We start from the raw sequence: 27,893 nt of genomic DNA, 5'->3' as shown, positions 1-27,893 counted from the left end.
CAGCGGCCCTCATCCTACTAGACCTCTCCGCGGCATTCGACACTGTCTGCCACCGTACCCTAGTGCAGCGCCTCAGCAACGTCGGAATCCAGGAAAAGGCACTGGAGTGGATCATCTCCTTCCTCGACGGAAGAACACAGAGAGTCCGCCTACCACCGTACAAGTCAGAGGCCACCGAAGTCATCTGCGGCGTCCCGCAAGGATCCTCGCTGAGCCCCACCCTCTTCAACGTCTACATGAGCCCCCTCGCGGCCATCGCACGCCAACACAACCTCAACATCATCTCCTACGCTGACGACACCCAGCTGATCCTCTCCCTGACCAACGACCCCGCCACCGCCAACCTTCACGAAGGGATGAAAGACGTAGCCGAGTGGATGACGACCAGCCGCCTGAAACTGAACTCATACAAGACGGAAGTCCTCATCCTGGGCTCCTCGCCCTCCGCCTGGGACAACTCCTGGTGGCCCCCCGGCCTGGGCACCGCACCCATACCGACAGACCGCGCACGCAACCTGGGCTTCATCCTGGACTCCTCCCTCTCCATGACCAGACAAGTCAACGCCGTCTCCTCGTCGTGCTTCAACATCCTGCGCATGCTACGGAAGATCTTCCGGTGGATCCCCACCGAGACCAGGAAGACGGTCACCCAGGCCCTCGTCACCAGCCGACTGGACTACGGCAACGCCCTCTACGCCGGAACCACCGCCAAGCTCCAGAAGAGACTCCAGCGGATCCAGAACACCTCAGCCAGACTCATCCTCGACATCCCCCGACACAGCCACATCTCCGGACATCTGAGAGACCTGCATTGGCTCCCCGTCAACAAAAGAATCACCTTCCGTCTCCTCACCCACGCACACAAAGCCCTACACGATCAAGGCCCGAGCTACCTCAACAACCGCATCAACTTCTACGCTCCCAAACGCCATCTCCGATCAGCCAGTCACGCCCTCGCCGCCGTCCCCCGCATCCGAAGAACGACAACAGGAGTGAGGTCCTTCTCCTACCTGGCCGCCAAGACCTGGAACTCCCTCCCGACCGACCTGCGCCTGACCCAAGACCACCTCTCCTTCAGGAAGAAGCTCAAGACCTGGCTGTTCGAGCAGTAGCAGCACACCCCCCCCCCAAGCTCCTTGAGACCCTCCGGGTAAGTAGTGCGCTCTACAAATGTCTTGATGGATTGATTGATTGATTGATGTGGTATGTCAACAAGCAGAGAGGAGTAGAGTCGCAGTGTCTCTGCAGAGAGGCTCTGCGTCTCTGGTCCTGGGTTCAGGATCATCAGATTTGTCTGATGGCAAATCATCTGGCCGGAGTTCTGAACGTACGTGCAGACAATCTCAGTCGGCAGTTCTCAGCCGACCACGAGTGGAGGCTTCATCCAGAGGTAGTTCGTCACGTCTTTCGGATGTGGGGGACTCCTCAGGGGGACCTGTTCGCCACTCACGAGAATGCTCACTGCCCGTCATTCTGCAGCCTCCAGTTTCCGATGCAGGGAGCCTTGGGGGACGAGTTTCAGTTGAGTTGGGACTCGCAACTCCTTTACTTGTTCCCTCCCATACCCTTGATTCCTCGGGTTCTGAGGAAGATTCGCCAAGACCGGGCCCAAGTTATATTGGTCGCCCCGGATTGGCCAAGAAGGGTGTGGTACACAGATCTTCTCCACCTCTCCTCGTGCCCGCCGCTCTGTCTACCTTTCAGGGCAGATCTCCTCTCTCAGATGGAGGGGCAGGTTCTACACCCCCACCTCCAGACCTTACACCTTCATGCCTGGAGATTGAACGGGACAACCTGAATTCCTTTTCTCTCCCACATGATGTGGTGGATGTCATTCTATCGGCCAGGCGTGACTCTACCAAGTCAATCTATTCATACAGATGGTCTAAATTTGTGATTTGGTGTGGGGAGAAGTCAATTGACCCTTTGAGGGCTCGTTTGTCAGATATACTTCTATTTGCTCTTTCTTTAGCGCAGCAAGGGTTTGCTGTGGCTACAGTTAAAGGTTATCTTTTGGCTTTGTCGGCATTTCTCTGCCTGCCGGATCAGCTGTCCTTATTTAAATCTCCTATTGTTTTAAGATTTCTGAAGGGCTTTACAAATACATTTCCTCCTACTCCTTTTATTGTGCCTCAATGGGACTTGAATCTGGTGCTTACTTTTCTAATGGGTTCACCTTTTGAGCCTCTACATAATTGTCCCTTGAGGTTGTTGTCCTTTAAGACGGTTTTCCTAGTTGCAATTACCTAGGCAAGGAGGGTAAGTGAGCTTCAAGCTCTTAGTTCAAAGCCCCCCTTCTTGACCATTCATGCTGAAAGAATGGTTCTTAGGACCAGGGCTGCTTTTCTGCCTAAGGTGATAACTCCCTTCCAACTAGGACAGTCTATTACCCTTCCTACCTTCTATCCTCCCCCTCAACCTTCCAAGGAGGAGGAGAAGTTTCACCGTCTGGTCCCTAAGAGGGCGGTGAGCTTTTATCTTGATAGGACAAAGGACTGTCGAGTTGATGACCAGCTGTTTCTTGGATTTGCTGGCTGCAGAAAAGGAAGAGCTGCGCACAAGCGCACACTTTTGATATGGATAATACTATGCATCAAGATCTGCTACGCCCTGGCTGGTAAGGAACCTCCAGCGGGTATAAGAGCCCACTCTACTAGAGCAAAGTCTTCAACATCTGCTTTGTCTAGGGGTGTACCTGTTGAGGACATTTGTAGAGCGGCAACTTGTGCCTCCCTCCACACTTTCGCGAAGCATTACTGCTTGGATACCGAGGTGAGGAGGGATGGCTATTTTGCGCGGTCTGTCCTTCAGGACTTTCTAGTATAGAGGAGTGGACACCCTCCTCCGGGAGTGGGGACTGCTGTGGGAATCTATTCACAAGGTGAGGAATCCACTGGCAGATGTATCCATTAGAAGAACGAGTTACTTACCTTCGATAACGCTTTTTCTAGTGGATTCAGTATCTGCCTGTGGATTCCTCACTGACCCACCCGCCTCCCCGTTGTCCACTCTTCTATACCCGAGTAACTGTGATGTTAATATGTTTTTATTGTTGAAGGAAAAGTTTTATTTCAATTGCTTTTCTGCATTGGTTTCACACTGTGTGTTATCTTGTCATTTGTGTACTGTGTGTACTGTGTATATATCTACTGATGTCTGTCCGTCCGTGTGCCTCGAAGGCATGGAAAAAAGGGCGGAACTGATGTCATCACGCCGGTGTGGGCCTATTATGGAGTCGGTGACATCAGCGGAGTCACGCGCGGTGTCGTGCCTCTGTGACGTCGTCCACGTCGGCGCGAAGCTACAAAAAGAATTTCCGAATGTTGCTGACGCAAGGGGATATTCACAAGGTGAGGAATCCACAGGCAGATACTGTATCCACCAGAAAAAGCGTTACCGAAGGTAAGTAACTTGTTCTTCTCCTTCATCGTCGATGAAGTAATCTCCATTGCCGACGATGGTTTCGACGACGATCCCGTCAACTACGCTTCTGGTGACGATGAGTGCTGTGCTGCCGACGATCTCATCGTCGACAACAACATCGACGACGACAACTGTAACTTTTTCGTCTGCATTCTCGTCGACGACAGGTGTCTCGTTGACGATGGTGGTTTAGTCGACGGCTATGTGTACTGCCATTACAGCGACGATCTGGTTGACGATACCAACGACGGCTGTATCTGGTCCAATCATGCCCTTATCGACGATGCAGACCCCTTTACCGCCGACGAAGTCGTTCTACACTACGCCTGGTACCAAGCGACCATCTTCTTCAGCTTACACCGTTATATCCACCTTAGACGTTCTCGTCGATGACACCGTCGACAAGGCAAATTTTACAGAACCCAGCAATAATTTCTCCTTTACCTCCTTCAACATTCCTGGAGGAATCTGATAAAGATGAAGGAATGTTTGCACAAGCAGACAGTCCATCACAGTTACATGCATCAGGAGGATGATGATGAGGACTATAGTGAATAATAGCAACGAGAATATCCTCCTCCACAACCAAGGAATGCAATACATGGAGCCGGTCTCCGAACCTATGGTTCAAATGCTTGTTGCAATGATTCAGGATCTGCAGGATCTGTTATGAGACTATCGTACACGTTTTCCTTTGGCACCTGTTCCTCCACCTCCGCAGCCCCCAGTGACTGCTGCTTTTCAATCTCCACCGCCAGTCAATACTCCACCTCAAACTTCTGTGCCGGTATCTGTACCGTCCCCGAGAGGAGATACTAGTGTACCACAGCTACATACAGATACTTCTGATGAAGGTGAGATCGAAAATATTCCTCCTCAGAAGGACGGTCAAACAGGAGACGAGTGGGATGATTACGTGATATCTACACCAGCTTCTGCTTCTCCTCAAATGGTAGAATCTCCCCCAGAGGACATCTGAGGTTTTCACGCCTTAATTGAGAGAGCAGCAGTGCGCTTCCAACTGTCTTTCAGTGAAGCAAACCGATTACTTTCTTTATGATTTTAAAGACACTGCTAGGAAGTCGATTAGATCTATCCCTATCGTGGATCACATATGGGAGGAAGGAGTGAAATTAATGAAAACACCAGCCACAGTTGTTCTGGTTTTGCCTAGAATTGATAAAAAAATACAAGGCTCCGGACGATGTGCCAGCGTGCCTTGTAAGTCACCCTAAGACTGATTCTGTCATCTCACAGGCAGCGCAGCGGAGATCGAGGAATACTGTCACTGCTCCTCCTGAAAAGGAGGGGAAACGTTTAGATAATATTGGAAAGAGATTTACGACCACATCAGGGGCAACTATTCGAGCTGCAAATTCTATTGCGATTCTAGCCAGGTACGATCGGCAGATGTGGTTGGATATTGGCCAATTGTTAGAACTAATTCCGGAGCACAAGAGGATGGCTGCAAGAAAAATACTTCTTGAAGGAGAAAGGTCGGCCTCCGAGATCATAGACACATCCATTGATATTGCTTCTTTGGGTTTCCGCCAGCTGGCTGGAGCGGCTGTTTTGCGACGTCGGGGTTGGCTAAAGGCAGCCATGTTCCGCCCTGAAGTACAAGGGAAACTTTTGGATATGCCTTTGGATGGCGAGTCCCTATTCGGCAAGCATGTTGATGATGTTTTTCAAGCAATAAAAACAGACACTGACACTGCGAGAACCCTAGGAGTGCTGCAATTCAGGAAAACCCCATTTCGTGGAGCGCGGGGCAGAGGAAATTATTCCTTTCGAGGAGGTTATCAAAGATACCAACTTCAATCATACACCTCTTACAGGCCAACTTAGCAGCAACAACAATATTGAGTACCACCACATGCTGCTTATTCCAGACAGCCCAGGAAAAAGGAACAAGTTCAATCTAGAGACACAGGCCTTAAGCAGTGACAATGCTTCGCTGCCTGGCTCACAACCTTCCCAGAAGAAAGTGCGCTTCTGTTAGTCTCCTCAAATCCTTTCTTGGGATGCTGTCTTCCGCCATTCTCGTAGTTCCTCATGCTCGACTGAGAATGAGACCACTTCAAGAACAATTGGATGCTCAGTGGCTTCAGATATCAGGATCATTCTACGACATAGTTCAGTTAACTCCGATCATGAAAGAAGCACTTCTTTGGTGACAATCTCCTATCCATCTCTCTCTGGGTCAGTCATTCCTTTCCCATCTTCCAGAATTTGTTCTGACAACAGATGCATCTTTATAAGGCTGGGGAGCACATCTACAAGACCTGCAAATAAGTGGCAAATGGAGTCTGTCTCTCTCCAAAATGCATACCAATTTTCTGGAGCTGTGGTCAATTTCTCTAGTCCTTCAATTATTCCTCCCAAGGATAAAAGCATCCTCATACGCACGGACAACACTACTTGCATGCATTACCTCATCAAGCAGGGAGGGACGAGATCCCCGATTCTATCTTGGGAAGTTCAGAAGTTATGGGAATGGGCATTACAGCACCAGATAACCATCAAGGTAGAGCATCTCCCAGGAATAAAGAACAACCTAGCAGAAACATTGATCAGGTTAACTGCATCGAAACATGAATGGGAGCTAAACCAAATGATTCTCAACCGCATATTTCGACAGTGGGGTACACCCACCCTTAATATGTTTGCATCCCAGGAGAACCAGAAATGCCGGTTCTATGCTAGCAGGAATCCTCAGCCAGGGTAATTGGGGAATGCGTTTTCGATAAGATGGTTAGGGATCTTTGCGTAGGCTTTTCCCCCATATCCTCTAATCTCCAGAGTGTTGATGAAAATGAAGAAGGAACCGTGCCAACTCCTTCTCATTGCCCCACATTGGCCTCGTCAGCACTGGTTCACAGAGCTTCTCCTGCTATCGCAGGCCAGCCCTTCTCGCCTTCCTCCATCTCTCACGTGTTGGCGATGAACAAGGGACAGATCCTGCATCCTTATCCAGCTTCGCTGCAATAGCATGCCAGGCACCTGAGCAAAATGAGTACAAAGATTTAGACATTCCTCCAGATTGTAAATTTATCTTGACAAACGCAAGAGCTGAATCGACGTCAAGAACGTATAGACTGAAATGGAAACATGTCTGCTCTTGGTGCCATCGCAATAGTACTCACCCCTTGGACTCTACCCCAGAAAAAATCCTGCCTTACCTTTTATCCCTGGCAAGGTCAGGTCTTGCTTATGCTTCAATAAGAGTACATCTTGCGGCTATCTCTCAATACAGACGAACATCGGATACCTCTTCTCGCTTCATCAAACAGTTTATGAAAGGCCTTTTCAGAAATGTTCCTCCTATCAGGCCTCCTCCGCCTGAATGGGGCCTGAATATAGTCTTATCACAGTTAATGAAGCCACCTTTTGAGCCGATCCACAAATCGGCGCTCAAATATCTCTCATGGAAGGTAGCTTTGCTTCTCGCCCTCACATCAGCTAGAGGAGTGAGGGAAATCCAAGCGTTCACCATCAAGGAACCTTTCTTACGTTTCACTGAGGATTTCTTAATGTTGCGAACAAAACCTAAATTCATTCCAAAGGTGCCATCCCAGTTTCACCTCAATGAACCAGTAATTCTACACACTTTTTTTCTGCATCCTTCATCTCCAGCGCAGGAGTCTCTTCACTCTCTTGATATAAAGAGGTGCCTCAAATTCTATTTACAAAGAATCAAGAATGTACCAGAACAGATCAACTCCTGGTATCCTATGGTCCTGTTACGTTAGGATCTGCTGTTAAAAAAAGGACTGTCGCACGTTGGATTGCTACTACTATCCAACTATGTCAGGAGAAGGCGGCTAAACCCCTTAACACCAAGACAAGGCGCATTCCACAAGAGCAGTTTCTTCTTCTGCTGCTCTCTTTGCGGGTGTCCCTCTTGACAAGATTTGCCGTGCCACTACTTGGAAGAATGCTCATACCTTCATGCGGCACTACTGCCTGGACATGGCATCCTACAGCGAAGCAGCGGCGGGACAGACAGTCCTACGCCATTTGTTTCAATAAGGTAGGCCTCTACACTTAGAGGTATTTTTTGTTATAAAATATATATATATATATATACATATACATATATATATTCCGAACATTGTCACTTCTAGGCAAAAGAAGGAATTTACCAAAGTATCCAGTAACAAAGAGTCGACCCAGAAGTGCTGGTGCAAGGTGGTTTAATTTCGTAAAGCCAGCGCTATATATATATATATAAACGCTCAAGAATTCCTCTCACATAAGGAAAGGAAACAGCACTCCGGCAGGTACAGTATCACAGCAGTTTATTGTGACAGCAAAACAAACGTTTCGGCGATAGCCTTCGTCAGTGTTGTTACCAAAACCTTGAAGTTCCGAATTAAATACATATCAGGTAGACAAGGGTAGACATCAACAAGGGACTAGCCCCACAGACGCCAACATGGGCGCCATCTTTGAACATTGTTTCCATAATAGAAAATAGTACAAAGTATCAACGTAAATCCAGATATTTACAAGACAAAAGGGGGTGGGGCTTTAAACACAATAGCGCCGTGGATCCTACAGCGAAGCAGCGGTGGGTCAGGCAGTCCTCCGCCATTTGTTTCAATAAGGTAGGCCTCTATACATAGAGGTATTTTATTTATATATATATATATATATATATATATATATATATATATATATATATATATGTGTGTGTATATATATATATATATATATATATATCTGGACCAACTCCAGCCAGGAAAAAAGCCAACGGACACGGACCATTTGAAGTGCTCCAAATATAATTAAGGTGCAGAAAAAAGCCTCATTATTATGACCCACCATCCACTACGGTATGAAAAGCGATGTACAATGATCTAAACATGCATGTTTACGAAACTGCTAGTCTATGAAAGATCCAATACTGGAGAAGAAAATGAGTTACTCACCTGTAACTATGGTTCTCCCGTACTGGTATCGTTCATAGATTTACCTACGATACACCCTCCTCCCCGGAGAGGCATACTTTATTCTCTAAGGATTCTACTTGCATACTTGTGCGGGAAAATCTGAGGAACCTAGCCTCTCTTGGGATTGTTCTAGAGAGTGCTGTCGCCTGATTGACTGTTGATTGGTTTTGTTTCTTTAGGTCTCGCCTACCGATGCAGCACCATGCACTGTTCGCTTAAGCGAGACTTATTGTCGCCGGGTAGCTTAGCGAAGTGGGACAGGAGAGGTGAACGAGTTTGCCAAACACATAGGAGACAATGGCTGTGCCCGTGCGCTTTTGGAGACCCGGTCTGTGAACGCGCGCGTCTCTTCTCGTGCTCCCCCACGGCGGCGTCTGCAAGCGAGGGTGGCGGGTGCGTGCAAAGAATAGCAGTCTGCTCTGCGCCGGCACTTCACTTACGTTCACTATCGGGCTAGTGGGAGCGCAGGATTTAGCTCCGCAGTCCCCAAATTCAGGTAAGGTGTTGCATTATTTATTACCGAGCGCAGCGTGAAAAGCGGAGGTGGTTTAAAAGGCAAGGGCTGCCTGAATGAGGAAGTCACGTGTGTCATGGACCTCTTGGCAGCTATGGTCATGTACGCATTGGCAAGTACATCATTTGAGAGTTTTGGACAGTACTTCTATTTGGTCTTGAACGGCAGGCTGTTGTGAGAAGACTTGTGAGTCTAGGAGGACACAGTTAACAGGGACAAACAACTTTTTGCTTGAGGAGCTGAACTATTTGTTGTTGATCAGGACCCCCTGCGGCGGCTGTTGGTTTTTTGGGGTGGGGGGACGCCTGTTTTAGCCCCTTTTTTCTGACATGGAGGCCATGAGCCGAGCAAGCTTCCAGCCCCACCCGGACCTGCAGAAGACCCGGGAACAGTTCCACCTCAGTTCCATGAGTTCCCTGGGGGGACCGGCTACCTTCTCCGCCCGCTGGTGGACACAGGACTTCTTCAAAAAGGAACCTGGGGGCAAAGAGCCACCGGAGCCAGAGCTGCCTCCGGGCCCCAGTGGATGAGGTGGTCTCGGGCAGCCGGGCCCGGGCCCCTTTCTCCCCTCGGACCGCTCGACGGAGCACTGCGAGACGGTGCTGGAAGGCGAGCCCAACTCCTGCTTCGCGGTGGGCGGCGAGAAGCGCCTGTGCCTGCCGCAGATCCTCAACTCGGTGCTGCAGGACTTTTCGCTACGGCAGATAAACGCGGTGTGCTACCGGCTGCACGTCTACTGCTCGCAGTGCTCGGCCTAACAGCTGGAGATCCTCAAGGTGCTGAGCATCCTGCCCTTCTCCGCTCCTTCCTGCGGCTTCAACACCCGCACGGAAGCCGAGTGCCTCTGCCCTGCCCTGCTGGGTGGGTGCGGTTACCCGAGTCCCAGGTCCAAGCCGGCCTACTAGGCCCCGCCGGCGCGGCCCCGGGCCTCGAGTTGGAAGTGACCGAGCGCAGCTTCCGCGTGTACCACGAGTGTTTCGGGCGGGCGCGCGGGCTGCTGGTGCCCGAGCTGTACTGGGCTCCCGGGGCCGCCTGTGTGCAGTGCCTGGACTGTCGGCTGCTCTTCCCACCGCAGCGCTTCGTGGTGCACTCGCACCAAGCCCAGGAGAACCGCACCTGCCACTGGGGCTTTGACTCGGCCAACTGGCGGGCCTACCTGCTGCTCTCCACCGAGACCCGACCGAGCGAGAGCGCCTGACCTGGCGACTCGAGGAGATAAAGGAGAAGTACGACTAAGGCAGGAGGCACAAGAGGAGGCCGCAGAGCAAGGTGAGGGGGGTGCTTGTGTGAGGAGAAAATGGATTTAAAGGAGAAGTACGACTAAGGCAGGAGGCACAAGAGGAGGCCGCAGAGCAAGGTGAGGGGGGTGCTTGTGTGAGGAGAAAATGGATTTAGATGGACAGGGGGAGTACGTTATTCTGATTTAAAACTGAGTGCAGTGCTTTCAAAGTGGACGATATCTGTGCTTCGGTAAATGCGTGGCATCTCAAGTTAACTGTTTAATCCTGGCAGTTCTCTGGGAACCACAGTCCTGCCTGCGCATTGTGTGCGTGCACGCACCAAGAACTCGCATCCTGCACACCTGGGGCTTACTTAGAGGTTGGAGGATTAATACTCCAAAAAACGTGACAGATTATCTGTACAAGTGCCATAAAATATTATTGGGGCCACTTGAATTATGCGGAAGTAGAGGATAAATGTATGTGGCAGGGTTTATATTAATATGCCGACAAGAAAAGGTACATTACGAGGCGTAATGTGACTTTTTTTCGAATGGTGTTACCTCGTTATCTTTTAAATTTTGTACATATTATCTGGGTCACGGTTTCACCTCATCAGTACTAGTCTGACACCCAAATATCATTTAGCAATAGTCAGCAGAAGGGTGAAACCATTGCGCCTTCCTCTCCACTACGCATCAACAGGTTTTGCTTCCGTTAACTTTTTTTTGATCCATGTGAGCTGGATTTTTGGGGTCAAAATATGCGTTTGTGGCAACTGGGGCAGATCTGTAATTTTGCAGAAAGGCAGCGGCCGCAAAATCACAATTCCAGTGGCCCCAAATATGCACTTGTAATAAGGTGTCAAATATCCATAATGTTTGTTACTGGGTAACCAGCCTGCCAAACTGTAAACAAGGCCCCTGGTCTTTATGAAGGGAGCCCTCATAGCAAGACTCCAAACATTGTTTCCCCAGCTATGAACTGCCAGTGATGTAAGGGAAAACGTAACTGTTCTTGACTGTGCTGGCTTAGTGCACACTTTTTCTCAATTGTGCGCCTGTCAGCATAGATATTTGTTCTCTCAGTGGTGCTAGTGTCTTTAGCTTTGTGAGGTTAGCGATAGTACCCTGGTATATTGAGTACCCGTTCTCAATTGTGATACTAGCATCACAGCAATCTTTGCGCACTCAGATGTGTTTGCATAGCACTCACTGCTTTGTTAGTGCTAGTGTGTTGCTGATGGGCTCTCTCAATTCTCTGCTGGCAATGTGCTGCTATAGTGTGAATCTGCTCTAAATGGTGCTCACTATCATTATTTTTGCTCTATGTGATGGCAGTGTGCAGTGGAGCCCAGTGTTGTCAGTATACTTGGGTGGTGGTGGTGTGTGCTGTCGCCTTGTACCCTCTGTGTTGGTGGCATTATCATGGTGCTCTCTGTGGTGGTAGTCTGCTGGTATGCAGAGCGGCCTTTCTTTTGCCAGGCGCTGCCATTGTGTTTGTTGTGTGCGCTCTCTGGTGGGTGTATACCAGTATAGAACACACCAATTCCCTCTGCTGATGCTGTCAGTATTTTTGTGCGCTGCGGTGGTAGTGTGGGTGCAGAAGTGTTGCTGTGGTTGTAGAACTGCTGTTAGTCCTGCTGAGTTCGACACCACTACCCCACTTTGGCTGGTTTAGCAGCACTACTGACTGTTGTCACTGCCCTCTGTTGGTAGGATGATGTATAAAAGCAGCAACACCCAACCATGTCAGCTGTCTCTGTGCTGCTGATGATGGTCCTGGGCCGCTAGGTGTCGCTGCTGTGTACGAACACAGAGGCGTGATTGGCAATGAAGTCCTAGTTGTTTCCCCAGCAAGCTGCTCGGGCTGTGGTGGGTGGGGGGTCAGGTCAGAGCACATACGCTTTGCTCTGGAAACAGCATGTGCCACTTACATGAGAAGCTACGTAACACAGTATGCAGCCCCTGTGCTATTCACACTTCCAACTGATATCATTCTGAAAGCTGGTCATCTGCATTTTTTGTTGGGGAACTATTTTCAGCATCAGTTGGCAATCACGGTATGTGTTCTGCAACAGAAAACACACTTGGCAAAACATCATATTAATCCATAGCTAAAGGGACTGGCAGTAGTTGATAGCGTCTTATCCCACGTGCATAGACTGTATTTCCTATAACACATTTGCCCCACTATCACATACTAACATTATAAATAACCTTGTATATATTTATTGCTTTTAAAACAAAATAGATAAAAAACAATGCGATTTACAATACCAACAACTTTAAACTTTGCTACTGCGAGACCTATTGCATTGCAAATGCTTGTTTTACAAAAGAAATTGGATAGGCTATGACACTGACTATTTATGGCATGGTAGCCTATGGTAATTTGATACTTCTTATGTATATATATACCGTGGGACTCATAATGAGCATTTTCACCGTTCGGTCCTGCAGGACTTTCTGGTCTGAGCCAGTTCACAGACCCACCTCCTGTGAGGTACAGCTTGGGTATCCATTGAAAAGGCAAGGAATCTGAGGGTAGAAATCTCTATCAGAACAACAAGTTACTTCTGTAACTCTTTTTCTGGTTGAGACTCTAACTGCAAATTCCTCACGAGCTCTCCCATCCTCCCCAGTCTGTGAACTGGACTCTTGTCCACCTACACAGGCCCCAGATTCGATTTCTGCACACTGGCCTCAATCTGATTGTGACCCATTCGCAGACGGAGCCCTAAAGTAACTGATGTTTGCAATTTAGGCATGCACATGTCCCGTTCGGCACAGAGCGATGTTGATGTGGAGCCACCGGCTCCACTTGCTGTCATGCAGGGGTACTGCTGAAAATTTTCCAGATCCAGTATGACACTTGGATAAAGAATCTGTGCTAAAATAGTCTCTACCAGAAAACATTACTGAAGACACTTAACTTGTTCATCAAGTTATCACTCTCTTAAATATAATCTCAGCATTCTTAAAGTCCGTGGACATTGTTGTTCTAGGGATTTTCTCATCAAATGATCAAGCAGATTTTCGCAAACACCAAACATATCATGTGAGTCACAACTCATAGCCAGTGTGCCTCAGGTCCTCTTCACCTCCAAAACCAAGAGGGATCCTCTCCCCCACCAACTCGCTATCTCTAATTTGTCAACATATGAGATAGACGAGTTCTTTCCTGACTAGACATGCCTTTTAATGTCACATCTCTGACATTCTTTTACACAGACCATCAGAACTTACTGACATCTTTTTCTTAAGAAAAGTGCAACTTTATTTCTACATTTTTGGAGGCGCAGGACACAGCAGATTTTCAGATTAAATAGCGTACAGATTGTATTGTTAATTAGACAGTTGTAGGCATGTTGAACAGTCAAAAATTGTTCTTGAAACACTAGTATAGAGCTGTTTTTGCTGTTTCAAATAGGTAATTTTCATTGCATGATATTTTAGTTGTTATGCATTATATTATTGTCTGTATTGTCCGAGGACGAGACGTCCGAACGAATGTTAGTATTTTCTGTTGTATTATCATGTCATAGTGCTGCTATGATGAACAATATGGGTAGCATTTGCACCATGTATAAACAAGGTAGAAATACAATTTTAACACTTGTTGTTCATTCTGACCATGAAATCTCAAGCTTCCTCCACTTATAAAGATCCTTGCATATTGTCTCTTATAATGATGAGAAATTACACATATAAAATGTTTTAACTGATGTTGCGTGTTTGATACAAACAAGAATGAGACCGTCTTTATGTAATCACTCTGGCTATACATACTCCCGATATATATCGTTATTTACTCCAGTATTGGAGCTTTCATAGATTCACATGCCTGAATCATTCCCCGTCGTCAAGACGGGAGTCCCCGGTACATAAAAAAGCAATGCTTAGCAGTATAGCAAACTGAAAGAGGCCTAGGCCCATTTCCCTTTTGCAACCCATAACCCTTGTTATGTAAAAAGGACCATACATTTCCCTGAACCAATCGGAGCTCCTCACCCTCTAGAACCCTCATGAGAGAACCTCTTGCTCCTCAGATTTTCTACCGCATGTTGTGCTAGGGAGCCTCCTTTGAGCTCTGTTCAAACTCTTCAATTCTACTCACTTTGACTGGGATTTGAGGTTCTCTCATTTTCCAGATTTACTTATTTGAAGTTCCTTATTCTTCTACCATGGCTGACAAGGAGAAAAAAGGATTATTTAGAGCTTGTGCCACCTGCTCTAAAAAAAGACTCTATACAGATGACCCTCATAAAGACTGCATATACTGCCTTTATCCAGACCATCAGGTGAATGATTGTAAGGTATGTCGTACCTTCTCAAATAAAACCTTGAGGGATCGTGAGGGAAGACTACTACTTTGGCTTCAGAAGGTGAAAGCCAGGAAGGAGATCCTCTCAAGTGATAGTGAGGAGGAGTCCTCTTCGTCTAGGAGATCTCAAAAAAGGAACAGATCTCCTCAGGCTCATACCTCAGGTGAGAGACCTGAGAAGGCCCCTAAAAAGACCACTCCAGGGTGCAGTCCCTCAAAATCTCCTTCAGGCAAAGTTAAGGAGAAGAAGGGTCATGCTTCAGAGGTGAAACAAGTAAAGACAACTACCTCAGAGCCTTCAAAATCTCCTCCCAGGGTCAAGATTACTATCAAAAAGCCATCCTCCACACCTTCTGAGGAGAAAGAGAAAAAAATCTACATCCGTCGAAAATGACATAATCGTCGACGAAAACGGCATAGTCGTCGACTAAGCATGAGGTAAAGGCTGTTTCTAAAGCTTTATCACCGTCGACACTTCCACCGTCGACGACAGTGTCGACAACGAGCCCTTCGACGTTGACGACTACCATGGCTACAATCTCGTCGTCGACGGCAACGACCACGGGACCGACGACAACGTCGGCGGTGTCTACAAGTCGACGATAGCGTTGACGACGATGATATCGGCGACGACGATTTTGTCGACGGGGGATAAAACCCCAGAAAAGCAGTTTTATGCCTGGAACAGAACAATTACACAAGAAATTACATCTCCCAGTAAGGTGTCTCCATTAGTTCCTTCTCACCTTCTAGAGGAAGAGGATTCAGAGGACCAAGATGAAGGTGGTCCTTTTGGATATGCTAGTAGCCCATCTCAGTTAAGGGTGAAATACCAGGAAGAAGACTCGCAGGAGGAGTATGAAGGATTTCAGGATCATCACCAACAACAGCAACAATACCACCAGGAGCATCACGAGGAGATGACAAGTGTACCATCTTCTTTATTGATGGATCTACAATTCATGTTAGAAGATTATAGGAGAAGATATCCTGTGCCTCAGGCTCTAAGGAAATTCCTGAGGTTACGCCTCAACCACGCTCTGTACCAGGTACACCAGTGAGAAGGCGGGAGATCTTGCCAGAGCCCCTTCGTAAATCTCCACCACCAAGATCTCAGCAGGATCCAGATACCACAGATGATGACCCTGAAGAAGGAGAGCTTACGGACCCTAGCAGAGAGTGGGGCGATTATCTCATTCCGTCACCTTTGTCTCCTACACCGAAACCTGTGGATTCTCAACCAGAGGACATTGGTGGGTTTCATAACCTGATGGAAAGGGCCACTAAAAGATTCGCACTTACCATGGTGGAGGATAAAGCTGAATGTTTCTTATGACTTTAAGGAACCCTATCGTAGGTCTATTCGGTCCTTGCCGATTGTAAGTCATATTTGGGAGGAAGGCCTAAAAGTTATGGAAACACCAGCTACAGTGACTCCGGTGCTCGCCAGACTGGACAAAAAATATAAAGCGCCTGCAGATGCTCCAGCGTGTCTTTTGGGTCATACTGCGTTATTACACAGGCAGTGCTGCAGAAGTCGAAAAATCCGTCAGTTCAAATTACGGCACCCCCAGACAGAGAAGGTAGGAGGCTGGACAACACAGGAAAGAGATTTTCCTCTATGTTGGCTCTACTAGTAAAGGCTGCAAATGCCCTGGCCATTCTGGGGAGATATGACAGACAAATGTGGTGCGACCTTTCGGCATATATTGACCATGTGCCAGAACCAGAGAGACATGAAGCCAGGAAAATTCTTCAGGAAAGGACTTTGGCAGAAGTCATAGTTTGCGCTATGGATATAGCGACTACAGCATTCAGGTCTCTGAGAGGAGCAGCGGTGCTGGGCAGACAAGGGTGGTTAAGAGCGGCGGCTTTTAGACTGGAGGTCCAGAATAAGATCTTGGACCTCCCCTTCAATGGGGAAGATTTATTTGGCAGGCATGTTGATGACACACTACAGAGTATCAAAAAAGATACTGATAATGCTAAAGCATTAGGAACTCTACAATACAGGAAGGTTCGTTTTCGAGGCTCTAAGAGTAGGGGACAATCATCTTACAGGGGAGGATATCAGCAAGGAAGATATTCCTCTTACATCACCTCATCTCAGCCCTACCATCAGCAGTTTACACAATGACAATCAGGAGGTTATACGAAATCGACTCCGAGAGGCAAAGGAGGTCGTCAGGGGAAAGACAACACCCGACGACAATGACAACCTTCAAGTTCCGGCTACACCGACTCTACTGAGATCGCATGTTCCCCTGGGTGGAAAGATTGCTCATTGTTTTCAAAATTGGCAAGAAATAACTATGGGCCAATGGGTCCTCAACATTATTCAATTCTGCCACATGCTAGAATTTCTACAGACGCCTCCTTGTACACCACCGATGCATCAGAAGGCCAATCATTTGCATCAAATCCGGAAGGAGATCCGGACAATGCTCCGAAAGGGAGCAATAGAACCGGTGCCGAACTCCCAAAAAGGAAAGGGGTTTTACTCCCGATTTTTTTCTAGTCAAGAAAAACATCCTCAATGGCGTCCTATTCGGGATCTCAGATCCCTAAACACCTATCTCAAAAAGCAGTCTTTCAGGATGGATTCTCTTCAGGACATCCTTCTCTTATTGAACCCAGGGATTCATATGACCACTTTAGATCTACAGGATGCGTACTTTCACGTCCCCATCTATCTTTCACACAGGCAGTACCTTCGGTTCATGGTAGCCGGAGAACATTACCAATTCAAGGTACTGCCATTCGGCCTGAAATCAGCCCAAAGAGTGTTCACAAAATGCCTGGCTCCAGTGGCGGCTGTTTTAAGGAAACAAAAACATCAAATATTTCCTTACCTCGACGACTGGTTAGGCACGGCACCTTCAGAATCACTAGCCCGAGCGTCAACAAAGACTTGCATCGACTTGTTTGCCAAGCTAGGTTTGACTCTACACGAGGAAAAATCATCCCTTAGACTAACGAAACTGATCACTTTTTTGGGAGCAATACTAGATACAGAGAGAAACAAGGCGTTTCCATCCAAAGAAAGACAGCTGAAGATTGTGTCTCTCTTCCAAGACTTTATAAAAAGAAAGTGTCTTTCAGTACGCAGGTACAAGTCATTACTGGGAATAATGTCACCTTGCATTCCCCTCGTGCCTCACTGCAGATTAAGAATGCTCCCGTTGCAAGAACAGCTGGATCTACAATGGCGTCAAGCGGAGGGATCCTTCGAAGACGTAGTCCAAGTAACACCAGTCATGGTTCAAGCAGCAACATAGTGGTCACAAGAACAAAATGTCTCTCAAGGTCTTTCATTCCTTACAATACCAGCCCCATTGGTAGTGACTTCAGATGCGTCCCTAGAAGGATGGGGAGCGTTTCTTCAAGACCTTCAAGTCAGCGGTCGTTGGAAGTTGCACGAGCAGCAATTACACATAAATTACCTGGAGCTCGGGGTAATCCGCTTCGCATTACAAGCTTTCCTGCCAAGGATAAGAGATTCGTCGGTGTTGATAAGAACGGACAACACGACTGCGATGCACTACTTAAACAAACAAGGAGGAACAAGATCTCTCTCCCTTTCTCAAGAAGCCCAGAAAATATGGGAATGGGCGCTACAGCAAGGGATATCCATGACAGCAGAACATCTCCCAAGGGATCAAAACATCAAGGCGGATACTCTCAGCAGGCTCAGGTCGTCCTGCCACGAGTAGGAGCTGGACTTGGGGATCCTAGACAACATTTTTTGAAGATGGGGAAAACCAACAATAGACCTCTTTGCCACAAGGGAGAACAAGAAATGCCGGTTCTTCGCAAGCTGGCTTCCCCAGAGGGGGTCTTGGGGAAATGCGTTTTCGATGGCATGGTCCGGTGTATTTGCCTATGTTTTACCTCCAATTCCTCTCCTGCCGCGAGTGCTTGTGAAGATCAAGAAAGAACCGTGCAGGCTGATCCTGATAGCCACATGGTGGCCCAGACAACACTGGTTCACAGAGCTCCTGCTCCTGTCGGAGGTCCGTCCAGTTCGTCTCCAACCAATACCATCACTTCTGACAATGTCCCAGGGACAAGTGCTCCATCCGGACCCGAAATCCTTGCGCTTAGCGGCCTTTCTCCTGAGCACTGTGAGTTTCAGCATCTAAATATCTCAGAAGAATGTAAAAACATCCTGTCAAAAGCTAGAGCGGATAGTACAAACAAAACCTACAGGATGAAGTGGAAGAGGTTTTGTCTCTGGTGTCAGAGAAGTCAAATTCATCCTCTAACGGCGGCACCTCATGAAATTATCCCATACATCTTACTTTTAGCCAAATCTGGATTGGCTCACGCATCTATTAATGTGCATTTAGCCACAACATCCCGCTACAGAAGGTCTGCCTCGGGTCCATCCTTATGGTCGACAAGGATCATCAAACAATTTATGAACAATATTGTTCAGAGTTTTTCCTCCAATAAAACCTCCACCACCACTTTGGCGTCTAAACATAGTACTGTCACAAATAATGAAGCAGCCTTTCGAACCTATACACAGGGCAGATATTAAATTCCTATCATGGAAGGTGGCGCTTCTCATCGCTCTAACTTCACCGAGACGATTAGGAGAACTACAGGCTCTCACAATTCAAGACCCTTTTTTTACAATTTAAAGAGGACAGGATGATTCTTAGGACTAACCCAAAATGTATTCCTAAAGTGCCAACTGACTCATTTAAATGAACCATTAGTTTTAAAACACTTCTTTCCTCAACCAGTAACAGCGGCAGAAAGTTTTACATTCGCTGGATGTACAACGATGTCTCAAATTCTATTTACAAGAGACTAACAGGCACATGCATCAATGTTGGCTTTTGCGATTCCTTAATTTCGATTTTTAAGGAATCGTAATTAAGGAATTGCAAAAGCCTATGCATGTAGAAATCGCTTAAAAAATAGCGATTTCTATACAGTCCTTAATTGCGACTCGTAAATTGCGAATCGCAATTAAGGAATACCTTCCCATTTATTCCTATGGGCCAAGAGGCCCATAGGAATGAATGGGAAGACATTCTCAATTTGCGATTCTCAATTACAGAATCGCAAATTGAGAATGCAATTTCAAGGGTGCCAGGGTGTCAAAATGACACCCTATTGCACCCCTGAAATTGATCTGTGCACATATGTTGCGCACACACATGCCCTAAGGGCATGTGTGTGCGCAACATGAAACTTTGAAAAATGCAAAAAAGTGTATTTTTCAAAGTTTTTGCAAATTACCATGAAGTTCAACTTCATGGTAATTTGCTACTCCTATTAGCGAAATCGCTAATTTTTTTACTTTGATGCATTGTATTTAAGGAATCTCAATTTGCGATTCCTTAAATGCAATCGCAATTTAAGGAATCTCAATTTAGAGATTCCTTAAATTGCGATTTTTGCATTTGGGATGATGCATCCCAAATGCAAAAATACCGGTCGCAAAGGGGCAGATTCTGAGAATCTGCCCGTTTGCGACCGGTTTTTAGCCTGATGCATGTGGCTGTAAGAGCTTTCACAAGTCTTCACTGCTTTTCGTAGCTTTCAGCGCACCCAGGATTGCCAGGTGGATTTCAGGTGCGATTGTCTACTGTCACCAAGCTGCTGGAAAACCTCTGAACGCACGTGTTTGTGCTCATTTAACGAGAGTAGTGTCCACATCCACTGCGTTATTTGAGGGAGTGCCGATCCAGGATATTTGCGGGGCAGTAACATGGACATAGGCACTACTGCTTGGAAGCGGCTGCAGAGACCGATGTGGCAGTGGGAGAGGCGGTGCTGAGAAACATCATCCAAAAACGGTTAGCGCTCTTTGCATCTCTCCTTCCTTTTCTCTTGATTACAAAGGCACATTTTTATTTCTTTTCGCAATGTATAATATTATTCATACTGTCTTACATGATGATGGAATAGAGAGAACAAATGTGCTTTGTTATATCACTGCTCGCTATTCTGATTCAGGCATGTGAATCTATGAAAGCTCCAAAACTGGAGTAAGAAAACACGTTACTTACCTGTAACTGTAGTTCTCCAGTATTGGAATCTTTCATAGATTCACATGCGACCCACCCTTCTACCCTGAGAGGCTCACCTTGGATTTAGCACGGAAAGTGTTTTATGCACAAGTGCGCGAAAATCTGAGGAGCAAGAGGTTCTCTCAGGAGGGTTCTAGAGGAGTGTGGAGCTCTGATTGGTTCAGGGAAAAGCTTGGTCCTTTTTAGATAACAAGGGTTATGGGTTTCAAAAGGGAAATGGGCCCAGGCCTCTTTCAGTTTGCTATACTGCTCAACGTCGGGGAATGATTATAGGCATCGGAAATATATGATACCTTCCAATACTGGAGAACTACAGTTACAGGTAAATAACTTGTCTTTATACAGGCACTCCTCAATCTCAAAACTGAAGATAGTTATATGTAAAAAAGTCTTATTTATAAAAAATAATTTTCTAATATACTAGCTTATTACTATAATTCTTATCATGAGGCTAATGCTTTAAAATCCATATATATATATATATATATATATATATATATATATATATATATATATATATATATATATATATAAACATCATGAATAAACTTCAAACAATAAAACCATACACATCATGAAATAGGTTATAAACAATATAATGGAATTCTCTCCTCTATTATAAAACACAAATTATCATCTGTTGCAAAATACAAATTGTCGAGGCACCGTTTTGGTGGTTAAAACTTGATGCACCCTACCTTCTTCAGGACAAGATATTTACAACTAAATTTATTTTAAAAATATACATGATTACGTTCCAAAAGGCATATTTACATAAAAAAGTTCAAAGTTGTCTAAGTAACTAACTAGTCAATGTAAGCAAAATTCACTCATCTTCTATTGTCTTCCACCATTAAGCACCGCTCTTATTAATGTCAAACAGTCCACATTTAATTATCTAGGTACAACTGTATAGATATATATTCATGAGAGATCTAATATGTGTTTTTTGCTTTTGATAATTATCCATATAATCTCTCTTATTTCAAAAGATCCTAACTTGCAATCCCTCATCTAGACCCCCACATTAAAGTATATTATGGCCCATTTTTCCTTGGATTTGTTGAAAAGATCCACCACCTTTCATAAATTATTCAGGATGGTCTTTGAGAGTATTATTATCTAGAATGAGATATAAAACCTCAGTTAGGAGGCCCCTATTATAATGATTTAATTACCAAATAAACCAAAATCTACCTACTTACATCGTCATAGATTATTTTGGATCCGTGACATTAGCATATATTACAATTCACACTTCCACCTGATAATACCAAGAGTGAACCAATCCAGTCGATTTTTACATCATTGTATTAGAAATAGGAATGGGTACATGTTAACATAGGAGGGATATCTTTTATCGCGTTATGCTACTCACCTTGCTTAGGCGCTGGTTTATTGTTTACCAGGATCTCTCTATTTATTGTCACTTGGTTGGGCCACTCTCTTCCTGTTGATCTGAAAGAGACTGTAGTTATAGATTCCTTACCTTTAGAATTAACCCTAGGCGTCGGACTGTATCCGGAGAGTTTTTCTTTAGCAGTACCCCCGTGTGTCGGTAGGTGCCGTTGGTCCACTCCACGTCCATTGTTGACGTTGTGGTCACCAGAATGACATTGTGGTGTCTACTTAGACGCTGCCCCTGCGCGCTGACGTCCGAGAGTGTTACCCCTTAGTCGAATTTTGACTATATTTTTCTCGACTTTTGTAGACTTTTTTTATGCGCCTGTCGACTTTTGGTGTACGAGGGATGTCCCATCATCTGGCAGGATTCAAACCGTGTGAGGCCTGTATCCACCTGAATGTCGGTCATGGACCCCCATTCCATGTGCCTTTGGTGCTTGGAGTGAGACCACGACCCGAAGTCGTGCTCCGACTGCCGGGCCATGAATCTGAAGTCTTTCCGGGAGTGGCCCAAGTGCTCTTGGAGGCCCAGCAGTTGGCTCCCTGTCGCTCGAGGTCCCGGTTGAGAGGAAGATTTTGGGACCGGTCACAGAGCCACCATCATCATTCACCATACAAGTCTTCGCACTCCTCGTGTAAGTCGAAGCACAGGAAGAAGGCGAAGAAGCACCATAGCTCTTTGTCTTTGCTCCGTCCGTCGGCCAGCACGGGACCAGGAGCGAAATCGCCCTCCAGCTCCGTCTTAAGAGCCTACTCCTGGGACGGCTCCACGGTTCCCTCCTTTTCCCGGAGCCGTAGCGTCCCGTGCCCAGCTTTGAGCTTTCAGCGAAGCGCTTCACGGCATCTTTGGGCAGCCCGTCTCTGCCGGTATGCCCCGCGGACTCTGCTGGCAGCCCTGAGCCTTCGATGCCGACGGCTCCGGCCCTGGTGCCAGAGGGCCCCTGAGGATCCAGGCATGCATCCAGATCGACACTGGTCGACCGCACGGTACCTTCCCCGGTGCTGGTTCCAGTGATGACGCCCCCGGTGCCGACCCCAGCCTCACCCCCGACTTGGCCGCGGCACCAGATCAATGTCCGGACCGGCGCCGCAAGGTACGTTTGTACCTCTGTTCATTCCTGGTGTTCCTTTCAGCCTGAGTGGCAACCAGAGGAGGGTGAGGAGGACTGGGATGGGAGTGGCTGACTAGCTTGAAGAGCCGGACTGGGTGATGCCAGTGGCTCCCAAGACCTTGGCATGCTTTGCTCTCCGTGCTCCGCTTTGGCTTTACCAGCGCCCCTCGGGTGTTCACGAAAGTGATGGCTGTGGTCGCAGCTTATCTGCGGAGATCAGGGGTTCCAGTCTTCCCCTATCTTGATGACTGGTTGTTTAAAAGGGGGTCGCCCCAGGCTGTCGTCTCCTACCTCCAGACTACGCAGACCTCCTGCACTCGCTGGGGTTCACTATCAACGTGCCGAAGTCACATCTGACTCCCTCTCAGAAACTCCTTTTCATCGGAGCAGTTCTGGATATAGCACAGTTTTGGGCTTATCCTCCCGAGCAGTGAGTCTGGTATTTTCGGGCTATGATACAGATGTTTCAGCCTCTATCCCGGATTTTGGTGAGAATGACCCTAAGGCTGCTGGGCCTCATGACCTCCTGCATCCTGCTGGTGGATCATGCCAGATGGCATATGCAGGCTCTGCAGTGGGACCTGAAGTTCCAGTGGGCGCAGCATCAGGGGAATATTTCCAACTATGTCCAGATCTCCAGTGGTGGCTAACAAACCAAGCTTGGGTCAGACGCAGATCCCTCTCCCTTCAACAAAAAGACCTCGCAGTGGTGACAGATGCATCACTCCTGGGATTGGGCGGCCATCTGGGAGTGGTGGAGATCAGAGGCATCTGGTCTCCGGTGGAGTTTGGGCTCTACATCAACCTGCTGGAGCTCTGGGCGATTCATCTGGTACTGAAGGCATTCCTTCCCTCTCTCAAGGGGAAGGTGGTGCAGGTGTTCACACATAACACAACCGCCGTGTGGTACTGCAAGAAGCAGGGCGGGGTTGGGTCGTGGACCCTGTGTCAAGAGGCTCTTCGTCTTTGGACATGGCTGGAATATCAAGACATGTCCCAGGTGGTTCAACACCTGGCAGTTTCTCTGAACGCCAGGGCGGACAAACTCAGACACTGGTGGCTAACGAATGGCGTCTTCACTCTGAGGTGGTGCAAGGTCTCTTTCAGTGGTGGGGAGAGCCTTGGTTAGATCTGTTTGCCACCGAAGAGCACGCGCATTGTCAGCAATTCTGCGCGTTGGAGTTTCCAAGGCAGCACTTGCTCGGCGGTGCTTTAATACATAAAAACACCGCCATTAATAACATGGGAAGGGCTTATTGTTTCTATCAAATAAAGCAATAACGATATGGACCTAGAAAAGGAAGCAATTAAAGATAGACCAAATCAGCATGCTTGTTTTCGCTTTTGTAATATCTTATTTTAATATAGCTGTCAGGAGTATATTTGGTTGTTTATACCGAAACCAATAACGCTGGTTCGGTAAATTGATTTGAAATATCACATTAATGAGGGCGATGTGAAACCAGCGAATACAACTTACTATCTAAATATTGACTGAGAGTAACAGAATAAAACTCAGTCTATACCAAATGTCAGTTAAGAGTACTAGAATCTCTCGCTTTATGTATGATGTAGGGATATGGGCCTTATACATATATTTTTTTTGCTTTTAGACTGTTCACAACAGAAAATATGGGAAGAAGGAAAGAAAAAGTTCCTAATTATGGGGCATTAAACACTCTGAACAGGAAGAGAGTGGCCCAATCAAGTGACAATAAATTCAATAACTAGAGCGATCCTGGTAAACAATACACCAATACCTTAGCAAGATGAGTAATGTAACGCGATAAAAGATAGCATATTTATACATTGAGGCCTCCTATGTGAATATGTACCCATTCTTATTTGTAATATAGTGACAATTCTGTCAAAACGGGATTGGTTCACTTCTTGATGATATCAGGTGGAAGTGTGAATTATAATGTATATGCAAATGTGGCGGATCCAAACGGATCTAAGATTATGTATTCAAGATTTTGGTTTATTTGGTAATTTTATCATAATAGGGCCCCTAACTGAGGCTGTGTATCTCATTCTGGATAATAATGCTCCCAAAGTCCATCTTGAATAATTTACGAAAGGTGATGGATCTTTTCAACAGACCCAAGGTAAAATGGGCTATGATATATTTTAATGTGGGAACCCTTGTGTTGTTCTCCCTTATTAGGGAGATTGGTGGGAATAATTTGTTATGAACCTTAATTTTACCTGAGGAAGAACTAGAACTAGCTAGAAGGAGTGAGATTCTCTTTGGGCCGAATCCTGTTTTGGCTACTACTTCATGTAGATCTTGCCAGTTGACTCTGTTAAGTTCTTTCTCAGCGTCAAGTGAGAGAAGTATCATTCTTCTCCTCTTGTTCAGTAGACTACCAATCTTGTGTTATGATGATTTTTGGGTCTTTTGTGAACCTGATTGAAGTTCAGGCACCAACAGTGGGCAGGTACTGTTTAAGTGAGCTTCAAATATAGATGTTAAGAATGTTATGTTGAAGTTTAGTTGAACTGTTGCACGACTTGAGGTATAGTCTATAGGGTTTTTTTTTTTTTGGAAAACCTTTATTGAGACAAAAATAGGAGATACATGCGCAAGCCCACAACCATCACGGCCGGCCGCAAAGATAGGCGAGAAAAAACAGGAGAAAAGTACGTCAATATACAATCAGGATATTGCGAAGTACGTCAGAAGTGACTACGGGGTGCGCAACACAGGAGAGGAGGTTTTCGTTTTAAATTAGATGAAGCGAGGGGGCTGCAACAGGAAGGACTACACACCTTACATAAAGGGACACAAAAGAAACGCAGCAAGAGGGGCGTACCCCATTCACAATCGAAATTAGGCTATAAGTACAGCAGCTATATAGGCTAAGCAACCGCAACAATGAGACCGGATAATAAGCAGCATTACAAGAAAACAACAGTTCCACGCGTAATCCCAGACAGCCCACCCCCAAGAACAGGAAACAAAGATTTATTGAAACACAGGAAGAGAGAAGGCGCAAGACCCAGAAACAGCCAACCCTACAAAGAGGAAAGAACCCTCCCAAAGCCGGAAAAGAGCGATAGGGACCATAGAACTAAACAAACTAAAATAACAACCCCCCCCCCCACACCCACCACCCCGCACTCCTGTAATGGCTACGGCCAAACCCACTAACAGCGTGCCTGTCGCCCCGGAACTGCCCCATAGTAGGGAAAATATAAAGATATAAAGATATAAAGAGTGGAGGAGGAGAGAAACAGACCCGCACCCGGCATGGAATATTCGGGCCACCCATCCCTAGACCCCGCCACTGATACAAAATGAACGTACAGTATCCCCGGCTCACCATCAGCATCCCAGCATTACGAGCAACAACAATCCTAACATGAGAGGAGACACCCTCAACCCCCCCCCCGCGGCCCGGCGTAGCGACAAAGTCCAACTTCATAGTTGCGTCCACCCCCTGCAGCCCCGACAGTATACGCTACCACAGTCATTGGTAGGGGGAGCTCAGCCCTGGCCCTTGCGATCGGGAATATCGACGTGGTTCAGCTGCACAGTAGCCATCTCGAATGGGACAAACAAGCAAAGTGACCCCAGCAGAGCACAGCACCGTCCAACAAAGTCTGTCCATTCCAATGTCATGTGTGCGACAGCGACATAAAGATGGACATCGCACTGTAACAGTCCACCCGGCCAGGGCAGTAGCAGCAGCTGCAGAACAACGTAGAAAGCGTCTCCGATAATCCACAAAGGAGTATCCAAACATGGCGTCCGAGGACGAGACCCCATATAATGAACAAGCACGAAGACATCAGACCGCTGCATCTCCATCGCAGACAGCATCTCGGGAACATCGGGAGCACATACCTCCAGCACCTCCGGGCACCCCCGGGCAGGCAGTCCACAGAAGTCGGACACAAGATGTGGCTCAGCGTCCCGCAGTCGTGAATGTGCTCGGTCAAGCAAGGGCACAGCAGCGAGAACAGCATCCAGACGGTGCCCCAGGTCACAGGCGTCGCCACATAAAGCAAATCGAAAAAGATCCAGGGCTCTCAGAATGTCCGCAATCCGCACCGGTGCCTTAGGAGGGGAGGATGTAGCAGATCCCTGCACACGGGGCTCGGAAATTCGTTGCAGCCCACAAGACCGGTCATCCACGTCGCCATCACAAAGCTGAGCACCACGCCGGTGAACTGTAGAGCACCACCTGTCCGGGGGCACAAAGGGAACACAGACCATGCTGCACCATGCAGGTGTAAACGTAGCGACCGCAGTGGCCATGTCACTAGTTGCAGCCCGGGATCGTGAAAAACAAGGTCCAGTTGCTCGGCCTTTAAAATGGCGCCCGCCTCATCACGGAGCGAGACAAGAAGCAAACAAAGGCATACACAAGCCTGGGCGGTGACACATTGTTGCACTCTCAGCCGATATGCCTTCCGCGTAGAGATGAGTAGAGCGGACAGAATGTAAACACCCAATTCAGCCGCTGCGAGCCGTCGGCCGGCTCGACTCCGTCCACCGCGGTCGCTGTTATTGTGGGTGAAGGCAGCCAGAGTCGAAGAACAAAGACCCGTCAGCGCCGGGCAGCGTCCGGGAGAAGGCGAGAACGTCCCACCGCTTCGACCGCAGGGAGCGCTTAAGAAAACACACCATTGGAGTCGGGGTCACCTCCCGAACCCGAAAATATAACTCAGGAGCAGGATTGATGCCAGGATTGGTCCCGGGACGGGAGGAAAGCGAAAGGGTCGGCGGAGCCGAAGGATTAGGCGGCCATCATGGTTGCAGGCTAGGCTCCTCCGTCTATAGGGGTTTTGTCTAGTAACGTGGTAATAATAGATTCTAGCATGGATTTGGTAACTGTGTAAGTGGTTAAAATGAGTTTAAAACATTAGTCAGTTGTATTGTTGAT

The 27,893-nt window shown here is 47.1% G+C and overlaps 1 protein-coding gene and 1 pseudogene across 2 annotated transcripts in view; both read left to right on the top strand.

Moving 5' to 3' along the window:
• Positions 1-27,893, top strand: part of GTF3C2 (general transcription factor IIIC subunit 2) — a 718,613-nt gene that overhangs the window by 142,117 nt on the left and 548,603 nt on the right. The gene's annotated exons all lie outside the window — the stretch shown is intronic.
• LOC144761480 (ski oncogene pseudogene) lies at positions 9,222-10,128 on the top strand (annotated as a pseudogene).

This window comes from Lissotriton helveticus, chromosome 6, assembly GCF_964261635.1.
Source record: "Lissotriton helveticus chromosome 6, aLisHel1.1, whole genome shotgun sequence".
NCBI lineage: Eukaryota > Metazoa > Chordata > Amphibia > Caudata > Salamandridae > Lissotriton > Lissotriton helveticus.
The sequence above is the reverse complement of the archived record's forward strand: the minus strand, read 5'-3'. Positions and strand labels throughout refer to the sequence as shown.